A 14908-nucleotide genomic window follows, 5' to 3' on the forward strand; every position below is an offset into this window, starting at 1 on the left:
AAGCGACGCCGTGTTCTTCAACCGCGTCCACTTCATTTACTCTGCAGGATATGGCTGCAGTTATGTCATCTACCCTTACAGAGGTTTTATCTAAGTTGCCAGTGTTGCAGGGCAAACGCAGCAGGACAGAGGCCACTCTGATTCCTGTGACTTCTGATGCTTTGATGGCTATTTCCGAGGTACCCTCACAGGGATCTAAATTGGGGGTCAGGTAACTTCTGCCTGTTACTTCGGGAGGTTTTAGCGACTCTGGATGACTGTGACTCTATTGTGGTTCCACCAGAGAAATTGTGTAAGATGGACAAATATTTAGAGGTGCCTGCTTACTCTGATGTCTTTCCGGTTCCTAAGAGAATCTCGGAAATGATTACGCGGGAATGGGAAAGACCGGGTATCCCATTCTCACCTTCTCCTAATTTTAAGAAAATGTATCCCATAGCTGACACCATCCGGGACTCTTGGCAAACAGTCCCTAAGGTGGAGGGAGCTATATCTACCCTGGCTAAGCGTACTACTATTCCTATTGAGGACAGTTGTGCTTTCAAAGACCCTATGGATAAAAAATTGAAGGGTCTTCTAAAGAAGTTTTTTATTCATTAGGGTTTTCTTTGACAACCTACGGCCTGCATTGTGCCAGTTACAACTGCGGCGGCCTTCTGGTTTGACGCCTTAGAAGAGTCTCTTAAGGCTGAGACTCCTTTAGAGGAAATTTTAGATAGAATTAAGGCTCTTAAGCTGGCTAATTATTTTATTACGGACGCCGCCTTTCAGATTGCCAAGTTGGCGGCTAAGAATGCCGGATTTCCCATTTTAGCGCGTAGAGCGTTATGGTTAAAGTCTTGGTCTGCTGATGTGTCATCTAAGTCAAAGCTTTTGGCTATTCCTTTCAAAGGGAAAACCCTATTCGGGTCTGACTTGAAAGAAATAATTTCTGACATTACGGGAGGTAAGGGTCATCTCCTACCTCAGGATAAAGTAGCTAAAATGAGGGGTAAACAAAATAATTTTCGTTCCTTTCGGAACTTCAAAGGAGTCCTCGCTTCTTCTTCCGCTAAACAGGAAGGGAATTTTGCTCAAGCCAAGGCCGTCTGGAGACCCAACCAGGCTTGGAACAAAGGTAAACAACCCAAGAAGCCCACTGCTGCTCCCAAGAGAGCATGAAGGGGCAGCCCCCTGATCTGGGACCAGATCTAGTAGGGGGCAGAATTTCTCTCTTTACCCAGGCTTGGATAAGAGATGTTCAGGACCCCTGGACACTGGAAATCGTGTCCCAAGGGTATCAACTGGAATTCAAAAATTCTCTACCAAGGGGGAGGTTTCTTCTTTCACGATTGTCAGTAGACCAGACAAAAAGAGAGGCATTCTTACATTGTGTAAAAGACCTCTCTACCATGGGAGTAATTCATCCCGTTCCAATACTGGAACAGGGGCAAGGGTTTTACTCAAATCTTTTCGTGGTTCCCAAAAAAGAGGGAACGTTTAGACCCATTTTAGATCTCAAGAGTCTAAACAAGTTTCTCAGAGTCCCATCCTTCAAGATGGAGACTATTCGAACAATTCTACCATTGATCCAGGAGGGTCAATATATGACTACCGTGGACTTGAAGGATGCATACCTTCATATTCCTATCTACAAGGATCAGCATCAGTTCCTAAGGTTTGCCTTCAGTCCGTGGCTCTTCCCTTCGGGTTGACCACAGCACCCAGGATCTTCACGAAGGTTCTAGGGTCCATTCTAGCAGATCTTATTGCAGTGGTGGCTTATCTAGATGATATTCTGATCCAGGCGTCGTCTTACCATCTGACAAAGTCTCATACAGACATGGTTCTGTCCTTTCTGAGGACTCACGGGTGGAAGGTGAATATAGAAAAGAGTTCACTAATTCCACAGACAAGGGTTCCCTTCTTGGGAACTCTGATAGATTCCATATCCATGAAAATTTTCTTGACAGATTACGAACTGACAATAAACATAGTTATACCAACAGAACCGGGTTGGGCTCAGAGAAGAATGGGTGCTACAGGTGTAGTGGTTGTGTGACCTGTAATGGGTTGTCCCAGGGAAATTTCTTTGTATATCCCTGGACAAAAAAATGGTTTGATATTAATTACAGGGTCACATGCACCAATACAAACTTAGTATACATGATACATTGTCCCTAAGGGATGTCTTACGTGGGTAAGACCCAGGAAGACCTACGGGTACCTATGGCCAACCATAGGTCGGCCATACGTACCGCTCTCCGCACTGGTAGCTCTGAACAGCCGGTGGCACAGCATTTTTTATTGCATAATCATAGTGTCTCTGATTTGAGATACATGATTATTGACCATGTTCCAGCACCAATGTGGGGTGGTAACAGGGCAAAGACTCTCCATCAGAGGGAATCCAAATGGATTTTCACTCTGGAGACCCTGGTACCTAGGGGCCTAAATACCAATTTTTATCTCCATTGCTTTCTGTAGGCCTTTTCCATTATAGGGTGTATGTAGCTAGTCTTTATTTCCTTGTTATTGCTTAATTTAATTTTTGTGATTGGGTTTGTACCCTTAAATATTTAAAACCTGTGGTGTGTGGTCCCTAATGCACAAGCAGTATTTTAGGAAGTGAGCGTGCCCATTTTTACATAATCAGTTGGTTATGTCTTCTTTCTTTTATGTATGTATGTTAGGTAGGATTGCACCATAATGTGTTTATGTTATGCTACGCTTTATGATCTAGCTTGGTTAGAAACCCCTTAGATTATTAGATGTGCCTTGTTATATGCCCTCCATATAAAGTATCAACAGTAGATAATGGTCGATGTCTACATACTTATGGTGCATACATATCACTGGGATTCCCACTTCATTCATGTACGTTACAATCTGACTGTGGTATTGTAGTGACCACTGCATTGATTCTGCATGATACTTTTGACTTAATGGATTGCTCGGTTTGGGCATAAAGTGTGTAAATCCACTTAGGTGTTGGAACTATCATGCAGAAAGAATGATCTAACTGTATATCTCCTCTTTTGCTTTTTGTTTGTATTACATCACTCCTCTGTATTTATGCAAACCGTGTATGTGCTGTACTATACTTATGTGTTTTTAATTTTGCTTTTCACGTTGGCCCAAAGGGAGACTGGTTGTCCTGTGTGCACATGCGCAGTGGCGCTGTTCTGTTTCCAGATTCGTCAGAGCGTCTACACTTGGGGATGTAATGGTAGCACTTAAGAGGGTGATAAGTAATGTGTACTTTGTATGTCTGAGGACGGGCTACGGCCCGAAAACGTTCACTACTATATGCTTTGTGCACAGTAAAAAATATAATTTATGCTTACCTGATAAATTCATTTCTCCTGTAGTGTAGTCAGTCCACGGGTCATCCATTACTTATGGGATTATAACTCCTCCCTAACAGGAGCTGCTATATAGCTCCTCCCCTCTACGTCATATCCAGTCATTCGACCGAAACCATACGAGAAAGGAGAAACTATAGGGTGCAGTGGTGACTGGAGTTTAATTAAAATTTAGACCTGCCGTAAAAACAGGGCGGGCCGTGGACTGACTACACTACAGGAGAAATGAATTTATCAGGTAAGCATAAATTATATTTTCTCCTGTTAAGTGTAGTCAGTCCACGGGTCATCCATTACTTATGGGATACCAATACCAAAGCTAAAAGTACACGGATGACGGGAGGGACAGGCAGGATCTTTACACGGAAGGAACCACTGCCTGTAGAACCTTTCTCCCAAAAACAGCCTCCGAAGAAGCAAAAGTGTCAAATTTGTAAAATTTTGAAAAAGTGTGAAGTGAAAACCAAGTTGCAGCCTTGCAAATCTGTTCAACAGAGGCCTCATTCTTAAAAGCCCAAGTGGAAGCCACAGCTCTAGTAGAATGAGCTGTAATCCTTTCAGGAGGCTGCTGTCCAGCAGTCTCATAGGCTAAACGTATTATGCTACGAAGCCAAAAAGAGAGAGAGGTAGCCGAAGCTTTTTGACCTCTCCTCTGTCCAGAATAAACGACAAACAGGGAAGAAGTTTGACGAAAATCTTTAGTTGCCTGCAAATAAAATTTCAGGGCAAGGACGACGTCCAGATTGTGCAAAAGTCGTTCCTTCTTTGAAGAAGGGTTAGGGCACAATGATGGAACAACAATCTCTTGATTGATATTCTTGTTAGTGACTACCTTAGGTAAGAACCCAGGTTTAGTACGCAGAACTACCTTGTCTGAATGAAAAATCAGATAAGGAGAATCACAATGTAAGGCTGATAATTCAGAGACTCTTCGAGCCGAGGAAATAGCCATTAAAAACAGAACTTTCCAAGATAACAGCTTGATATCGATGGAATGAAGGGGTTCAAACGGAACACCTTGCAGAACGTTCAGAACTAAGTTTAAGCTCCACGGCGGAGCAACAGTCTTAAACACAGGCTTAATCCTAGCCAAAGCCTGACAAAAAGCCTGAACGTCTGGAACTTCTGCCAGACGTTTGTGTAAAAGGATAGACAGAGCTGAAATCTGTCCCTTTAACGAACTAGCAGATAAACCCTTTTCTAAACCCTCTTGTAGAAAAGACAATATCCTAGGAATCCTAACCTTACTCCATGAGTAACTCTTGGATTCGCACCAATATAAGTATTTACGCCATATTTTATGGTAAATTTTCCTGGTAACAGGTTTCCTAGCCTGTATTAAGGTATCAATCACTGATTCCGAGAATCCACGCTTTCATAGAATCAAGCGTTCAATCTCCACCATGGTCTCAGAGGCAGAGACCATGGTGGACAGGACGACATGTCCACTAGATCTGCATACCAGGTCCTGCGTGGCCACGCAGGCGCTATGTAATATACCTTTAAGGACTGATCCCTCCTACCAACAGCCAAACCCTATTTAAACCTCACATTGCCATATTCAAACTGCCTGTTAATTGATGTACTTTGTTTAAGCCTGCTCTGTTAAGAGTTTAGCTTTATATTCATAGTTCTAAAGACCAGGTCTCTGTTTATTTAACCTTTGAATTATTCAGCTTGTTATAACCTTTACTAGGTTATACTCCTAGAGGTTTATTCAATTCAAACCTTTATCACATTCAGCTATTCAGTATTTTTTGCAGCCGCAATATTTAGCTCTGTGTAAAATTCCAGCATCAGCTGTGTATCGGATCATCGTTACCGCAACCGGAAGTAAGTCACACTCTCACCGGCTTCTCACTTCTCCACACGCTGTGGGACAAACAAACCTCCGGATCTTTTCTCATCAGGTATATTCCTCCCAAGACAAAGGTACTGTGATCGCTTACTTAGAGACTGAAGTGGTAAGATTATATGCCGATAAATCCTCTAAGAACTCGTAAGCACTATTCGTACAAACCTGTGACTGAACAACCAGTTATTCATATATGCTTCCAAAAGGATGTGAATGAATGTGTGGGACTTGTAAATATTTTATTCCAGTGAGAGTGTGTGAAGTTTGTTTGCGATACTATTGAAACACCTGTTACAACTTGTTGAAGTGATTATTCCTGCTGAACATTATACCTCTAACCAAGTCATTAAGCCGAAACTTGAGACAGCTATTCTAACACTGCTCATAGGAAACCTGTGTTATAATAAACACACGTTGTTTCTTTTCCAGTGTCATTCATTACTGTATTTGTTACTAATTAGCTCACAGTTTATGATCTTAGTAAATATAACCATTTTGCTGAGACTTAAAACACAAGAGCAACAAAACCAATTTTATATTGGTCAGGAATATTACAGTATTAACAGGCCCAAATATCTGTTTGTTTACTCTTTAAGCCATGGAACCACAAGAGATTCAGAATGAATTCTCTAACATACATCAAAAGTTGGATTACCTTGCACGTGGCTTAACAGAGGTGCAAGCAGAGAATACAGCTTTAAAAGCCTTACTAAAGGAATGTTTAACCCCTAAGGAGCAGGCTACTCCTGAACCTCAAATTCAGCCTCCTACTCCTTTTTCTGGTAAACGATCAGTTTTCAGAGATTTCAAAAATGCATGCAATTTGTTATTTACTTTTAGACCTAGGACTTACCATAGTGAGAGAATAAAAGTTTGCACTACTATATCTTACTTACTAGGGGAACCTAGAACATGGGCCAATAGGCTGTATGAAACAAACGATCCTGTAATGGATTCATTGCAGGATTTTTTCTCTGCTATGTCTATCCTATATGAGGACACTAACACACAGATTAACGCAGAGACCAAACTGCGAGCTCTTAAACAGGGCAAAAGAACCGTAGAAGAGTTTATCACTGACTTTCAGATGTGGGCTTCAGACTCCAAATGGAATGAGGTCAGCCTCAGAAATCAGTTCAGGCTGGGATTATCTGAGAGCTTAAAAGATGAGCTCTCACGAATAGAAATGCCTGAGACATTATCAGCTCTCATAAAAGTCTGCATTACTCTGGACAGACGTCTAAGAGAGCGCAAGGTAGAAAAATCAGTTTATGAGACACTTTCTAGACGCACTTATCCCTCACTTACATCACAAGAAAAGACTTTATCTAACCCTATACCTATGGAAATAGGAACTATAAGGGGTCCACTTACCTCAGAAGAAAAGATAAGACGAAGATTGGCAAATCTCTGTTTATATTGTGCACATAAGGAGCACTCTGTTAGTGAATGTCCATTACTATCAAAACAAAGAAAGGGTAAGACAGAATCTATAAAACAAATATATAACACCTCTAAGACACAACATCTAACTATTCCCCTTTCCTTACAGTGGGATCAAGACAACCTACAGACTGAAGGACTAATAGATTCTGGGGCGACTGGAAATTATATTGACACTGATTATGTAAAAAAGAATAAAATACCCACTGTGTGCAAAACAAACCCAGTTTTTGTGAAGTTAATTGATGGTACATTCATTCAGAATGGACCAATCACTCATCACACCATACCACTTTTAATAACCACATCCAAGGCACACACTGAATATGTAACTTTTGATATTATACCTATAGCACAGCACTCAGTCATCCTAGGTTATACATGGTTAGTTATTCATAATCCTGAAATAGATTGGACACAAAACACAGTAAACCTAAACTCAATCTATTGTACTAAGACTTGTTATCCTCACTGTTCTATAGTTACTATGGAGCAGGGTATTCCATGTGTATATCAGGATCTGGCAGACGTATTCGATTTGAAAGAAGCTGAAAATTTGCCTCCACATAGAGCATTTGACTGCCCCATTGACATTATTCCAGGATCACAAATACCTCATGGCAAAATTTATCCAATGAACCAAAATGAGCTCCAACATTTACGTACCTACTTGGATGATAATCTGAGAAAGGGTTTCATTACTCATTCAACCTCTCCAGCAGCGGCTGGGATATTCTTTGTAAAAAACAAAGATGGAACTTTACGTCCAATTATCGACTACAGAGCTCTAAATAAGATCACAGTAAAGAACCGATATCCACTCCCTTTAATCCCTGAGTTACTAGAAAGACTTACTGGGGCCACTGTATTTTCAAAACTGGATTTAAAAGGAGCTTATAATCTAATCCGTATCAAGAAGGGTGATGAGTGGAAGACTGCTTTCCGCACCAGATACGGATTGTTCCAATATAACGTTATGCCCTTCGGACTATGCAATGCTCCGGCAACCTTCCAGCATTTCATAAATGAGATATTCCACGATCTCACAGATGTTTGCGTCATAATCTATTTGGATGATATCTTAATATATTCAAAAAATATGGCTGAACATGAGAAACACGTTCGTTGGGTTTTAACTAGACTTAGACAAAATAAGTTATACGCTAAGTTAGAAAAATGTATCTTTCATACATCAGAAATAAAATTCCTGGGTTATATTCTAAAACCCAACAAGATTGAGATGGATCAACAAAAAATTCAGGCTATTATAGAATGGCCAAAACCCACTACCACACGCTCACTCCAGAGGTTTCTGGGGTTTGCAAATTTTTACAGGAAATTTATCAAAGGGTTTTCCTCAGTTGTAAAACCACTATCTCAACTAACTAGTAGCAATCATAAATTCTGTTGGACAAAAGAGTCCCAAGAAGCTTTTACTAAGCTAAAAGAGCTTTTCACCTCAGCACCAGTTTTAACTTTACCAGACTACAATCAAGCATTCATATTGGAAGTAGATGCTTCCAATTCTGGAATTGGAGCAGTATTATCACAACAGAACAGGGACACCAAACTGATTCATCCCATTGCTTTCTATTCAAAGACTTTCTTACCAGCAGAAAGTAATTATTCTATTGGTGACAAAGAGTTACTAGCTATAAAACGTTCACTAGAATATTGGCGACACCTTTTAGAAGGAACTAAAGAACCCTTTCTGATTTATACCGATCATAAGAACCTAGAATACTTAAGGACTAACAAGACACTTTCTTCCCGTCAAGTAAGATGGGCACTTTTTATGGATCGGTTCAATTTTTTAATAACATACCGACCAGGAAGTGCAAATGCGAAAGCTGACGCTTTATCAAGACAGTTTGATTCCAGTTTGCCACAACACATCTCAACACCAATTATACCAGAAGAAAAATTTTTGGGAGCACTCACTGGTTTAGAGACTGAAATATTATCAGCTCTGAAAGATGAGACTTCAATACCACCAGAGTGCGTTAAGGATTCAACTACAGGATTATTTTACCATAATGGAAGATTATTCATTCCTGAGTCTCAACGACAACTCATATTGAACAACACCCATGACAATGTATTATCTGGACATACAGGAATCCAAAAGACCATTGAGTTAACTAAAAGGAACTTTTGGTGGCCTCATATGGAAAAGACTATTTCTGACTACGTCATAGGCTGTGATGTCTGTGCCAGAAACAAGGCTGAGCATAGAAAACCTATAGGTTACCTGACGTCACTGCCGATTCCTGATAGACCATGGAGTACCATATCCATGGACTTCATTGTTGATTTACCAGAGTCACAACATTATAATACAATATTTGTTGTAGTGGATCAATTAACCAAATTAGCTCACTTCACACCTTTAAAGGCTCTTCCTAGTGCCTTTATAACAGCAAAAGCATTCATTAGAGCTATTGTTCGCCTACATGGTTTACCATCCACCATTATAACTGACAGGGGTACTCAATTCACCTCCGCTTTCTGGAGATCACTCTGTAAGTCACTCAAGATTGACACACGATACTCCACAGCATTCCACCCACAAACCAATGGGTTAACCGAACGATTAAATCAAACATTAGAACAGTACCTCAGGTGTTATATTACGCATTTACAAGATGATTGGGTAACATACCTCCCTTTGGCAGAATTTTCATACAATAACTCTATTTCCTCTTCAACAAAGATGTCCCCATTTTTTGCCACATATGGTTATCACCCCACATCAATCACTCTTTCAAATACTCCAGTCAATTCTCCAGGTGCTACAACTTATCTCAATACCTTACAAGATCGATTAGAACAAATAAAGGCACACCTCGTTCAAGCTAAAGACAGACAAAAACATTATTATGACCAAAGACACAGACCCTCACCAGACTATAAGTTAGGTGATCAGGTACTTCTTTCTACTAAATATCTAAGGTTACAGATACCAAGTAAAAAATTAGCTAATCAGTATATAGGACCTTTTTCAATTGACAAAATCATCAATCTTAATGCAGTGAGATTAAAGCTACCACAACATTACAAAATACATAATACATTTCATGTCTCATTATTAAAACCGTATACTTCAGACCGAAACAGATTAGATTTGACAGTTCCTCCTCCCATACTCCTAAACAATCAAGAAGAGTTTGAGGTAGAAAGAATTCTAGATTCTCGCATTAGGAGAAGGAGATTGGAATATCTGATCCAATGGAAGGGTTATGGACCAGAAGAGAATTCTTGGCAACATCACTCGGAGATTAACGCTCCAAGACTCCTTAGGCGTTTTCATCTCCGTTACCCATCTAAACCTCACCCTGAATCACCGGGGGTGATTCCTTAATGGGGGGGAGATGTAATATACCTTTAAGGACTGATCCCTCCTACCAACAGCCAAACCCTATTTAAACCTCACATTGCCATATTCAAACTGCCTGTTAATTGATGTACTTTGTTTAAGCCTGCTCTGTTAAGAGTTTAGCTTTATATTCATAGTTCTAAAGACCAGGTCTCTGTTTATTTAACCTTTGAATTATTCAGCTTGTTATAACCTTTACTAGGTTATACTCCTAGAGGTTTATTCAATTCAAACCTTTATCACATTCAGCTATTCAGTATTTTTTGCAGCCGCAATATTTAGCTCTGTGTAAAATTCCAGCATCAGCTGTGTATCGGATCATCGTTACCGCAACCGGAAGTAAGTCACACTCTCACCGGCTTCTCACTTCTCCACACGCTGTGGGACAAACAAACCTCCGGATCTTTTCTCATCAGGTATATTCCTCCCAAGACAAAGGTACTGTGATCGCTTACTTAGAGACTGAAGTGGTAAGATTATATGCCGATAAATCCTCTAAGAACTCGTAAGCACTATTCGTACAAACCTGTGACTGAACAACCAGTTATTCATATATGCTTCCAAAAGGATGTGAATGAATGTGTGGGACTTGTAAATATTTTATTCCAGTGAGAGTGTGTGAAGTTTGTTTGCGATACTATTGAAACACCTGTTACAACTTGTTGAAGTGATTATTCCTGCTGAACATTATACCTCTAACCAAGTCATTAAGCCGAAACTTGAGACAGCTATTCTAACACTGCTCATAGGAAACCTGTGTTATAATAAACACACGTTGTTTCTTTTCCAGTGTCATTCATTACTGTATTTGTTACTAATTAGCTCACAGTTTATGATCTTAGTAAATATAACCATTTTGCTGAGACTTAAAACACAAGAGCAACAAAACCAATTTTATATTGGTCAGGAATATTACACGCTATTAGAATCACTGATGCTCTCTCCTGTTTGATCCTGGCAATCAATCGAGGAAGCATCGGGAAAGGTGGAAACACATAAGCCATGTTGAAGACCCAAGGTGCTGTCAGAGCATCTATCAGCACCGCTCCCGGGTCCCTGGACCTGGATCCGTAACAAGGAAGCTTGGCGTTCTGGCGAGACGCCATGAGATCCAGATCTGGTTTGCCCCAATGATGAAGCAGTTGGGCAAACACCTCCGGATGAAGTTCCCACTCCCCCGGATGAAAGGTCTGGCGACTTAGAAAATCCGCCTCCCAGTTCTCCACGCCTGGGATGTGGATCGCTGACAGGTGGCAAGAGTGAGACTCTGCCCAGCGAATTATCGTTGAGACTTCCATCATTGCTAGGGAACTCCTTGTTCCTCCTTGATGGTTGATGTAAGCCACAGTCGTGATGTTGTCCGACTGAAACCTGATGAACCTCAGAGTTGCTAACTGAGGCCAAGCCAGAAGATCATTGAAAATTGCTCTTAATTCCAGAATGTTTATTGGAAGGAGTCTCTCCTCCTGAGTCCATGATCCCTGAGCCTTCAGGGAATTCCAGACGGCGCCCCAACCTAGAAGGCTGGCGTCTGTTGTTACAATCGTCCAATCTGGCCTGCGGAAGGGCATCCCCTTGGACAGATGTGGCCGAGAAAGCCACCATAGAAGAGAATCTCTGGTCTCTTGATCCAGATTTAGCAGAGGGGACAAATCTGAGTAATCCCCATTCCACTGACTTAGCATGCACAATTGCAGCGGTCTCAGATGCAGGCGCGCAAATGGTACTATGTCCATTGCCGCTACCATTAAGCTGATTACCTCCATGCACTGAGCCACTGACGGGTGTTGAATGGAATGAAGGACACGGCAAGCATTTAGAAGTTTTGATAACCTGTCCTCCGTCAGGTAAAATTTCATTTCTACAGAATCTATAAGAGTCCCTAGAAAGGGAACTCTTGTGAGTGGCAATAGAGAACTCTTTTCTACGTTCACCTTCCACCCATGCGACCTTAGAAATGCCAGAACTAACTCTGTATGAGACTTGGCAGTTTGGAAACTTGACGCTTGTATCAGAATGTCGTCTAGGTACGGAGCTACCGCTATGCCTCGCGGTCTTAGTACCGCCAGAAGAGAGCCCAGAACCTTTGTAAAGATTCTTGGAGCCGTAGCTAACCCGAAGGGAAGAGCTACAAACTGGTAATGCCTGTTTAGGAAGGCAAATCTTAGATACCGGTAATGATCCTTGTGAATCGGTATGTGAAGGTAGGCATCCTTTAAATCCACTGAGGTCATGTACTGACCCTCTTGGATCATGGGTAAGATGGTTCGAATAGTTTCCATTTTGAACGATGGAACTCTTAGGAATTTGTTTAGGATCTTTAAGTCCAAGATTGGTCTGAAGGTTCCCTCTTTTTTGGGAACCAAAAACAGATTTGAATAGAATCCTTGCCCGTGTTCCGACCGCGGAACTGGGTGGATCACTCCCATTAGTAAGAGGTCTTGTACACAGCTTAGAAACGCCTCTTTCTTTATCTGGTTTGCTGATAACCTTGAAAGATGAAATCTCCCTTGTGGAGGAGAAGCTTTGAAGTCCAGAAGATATCCCTGAGATATGATCTCCAACGCCCAGGGATCCTGGACATCTCTTGCCCAAGCCTGGGCGAAGAGAGAAAGTCTGCCCCCCACTAGATCCGTTTCCGGATCGGGGGCCCTCACTTCATGCTGTCTTAGGGGCAGCAGCAGGTTTTCTGGCCTGCTTGCCCTTGTTCCAGGACTGGTTAGGTTTCCAGCCCTGTCTGTAGCGAGCAACAGTTCCTTCCTGTCTTGGAGCGGAGGAAGTTGATGCTGCTCCTGCCTTGAAGTTACGAAAGGCACGAAAATTAGACTGTTTAGCCTTTGGTTTGGCCCTATCTTGAGGCAGGGCATGGCCCTTACCTCCAGTAATGTCAGCGATAATTTCTTTCAAGCCGGGCCCGAATAATGTCTGCCCTTTGAAAGGAATATTAAGCAATTTAGATTTAGAAGTCACATCAGCTGACCAGGATTTAAGCCACAGCGCTCTGCGCGCTTGAATGGCGAATCCGGAGTTCTTAGCCGTAAGTTTGGTTAAGTGTACTACGGCATCAGAAATAAATGAATTAGCTAGCTTAAGGGCTTTAAGCTTGTTCATAATCTCATCCAATGGAGCTGTGCTAAGGGTCTCTTCCAGAGACTCAAACCAGAATGCCGCCGCAGCAGTGACAGGCGCGATGCATGCAAGGGGTTGTAATATAAAACCTTGCTGAACAAACATTTTCTTAAGGTAACCCTCTAACTTTTTATCCATTGGATCTGAAAAAGCACAGCTATCCTCCACCGGGATAGTGGTGCGCTTAGCCAGAGTAGAAACTGCTCCCTCCACCTTAGGGACCGTCTGCCATAGGTCCCGTGTGGTTGCGTCTATTGGAAACATTTTTCTAAATATAGGAGGGGGTGAAAAGGGCACACCGGGTCTATCCCACTCCTTGTTAACAATTTCTGTAAGCCTTTTAGGTATAGGAAAAACGTCAGTACACGCCGGTACCGCAAAATATTTATCCAGCCTACATACTTTCTCTGGAATTGCAACCGTGTTACAATCATTCAGAGCCGCTAATACCTCCCCTAGTAATACACGGAGGTTCTCAAGCTTAAATTTAAAATTTGAAATCTCTGAATCCAGTTTACTTGGATCAGATCCGTCACCCACAGAATGAAGCTCTCCGTCCTCATGTTCTGCAAATTGTGACGCAGTATCAGACATGGCTCTACTATTATCAGCGCACTCTGTTCTTACCCCAGAGTGATCGCGTTTACCTCTTAATTCTGGCAATTTAGATAGTACTTCAGTCATAACATTAGCCATGTCTTGCAAAGTGATTTGTATGGGCCGCCCTGATGTACTTGGCGCCACAATATCACGCACCTCCTGAGCGGGAGGCGAAGGTACTGACACGTGAGGAGAGTTAGTCGGCATAACTTCCCCCTCGTTGTCTGGTGATATTTTTTAACATATAAAGTTTGACGTTTATTCAAAGTAACATCTATACATTGAGTGCACAAAGTTCTATTGGGCTCCACATTGGCCTTTAAACATAGTGAACAAACAGATTCATTTGTGTCAGACATGTTTAAACAGACTAGCAATAACACTAGCAAGCTTGGAAAAAACTTTTAAATAAATTTACAAGCTATATAAAAAAAAAACGCTACTGCGCCTTTAAGAAACATAAAAATGTGACACAGTTGAATTAACAATGAACCAAATATGTTAAAACAACCAAATTTTAACAGAAAATGTATAAAGTTAGCAGAGGATTGCACCCACCAGCAAAAGGATGATTAACCCCTTAATACCCAAAACGGATAACAGTTGAAATAATAAACGTTTTTTATCACAGTCAAACACACTGTCACAGGTCTGCTGTGACTGATTACCTCCCTCAAACTAATTTTGGAGACCCCTGGGCTCTGTAGAGACGTCCTGGATCATGGAGGAAGAAATAGGAAGACTGTGACTACATTTTTACTACGCAATAAAGCGCTAAAATAGGCCCCTCCCACTCATATTACAACAGTGGGGAAGCTCAGTAAACTGTTTTTATTCAGAAAAAAACGACAGCCATGTGGTAAAAATCATGCCCATAAAGTTTTATCACCAAGTACCTCAGAAAAAACGATTAACATGCCAGTAAACGTTTTAAAAATTGAAAATTATGAAGTGTTATTAATAAGCCTGCTGCTAGTCGCTTTCACTGCAGTGCAGGCTCAAATATTACTTTAATATTGACAGTATTTTCTCAGTGAAATTCCATTCCCCAGAAATACCTCAGAGTATACATACATACATATCAGCCTGATACCAGTCGCTACTACTGCATTTAAGGCTGCACTTACATGATATCGGTATTAGCAGTATTTTCTCAGTCAA

The sequence above is a fragment of the Bombina bombina genome, chromosome 5 (genome assembly GCF_027579735.1).
Source record: "Bombina bombina isolate aBomBom1 chromosome 5, aBomBom1.pri, whole genome shotgun sequence".
Lineage (NCBI taxonomy): Eukaryota > Metazoa > Chordata > Amphibia > Anura > Bombinatoridae > Bombina > Bombina bombina.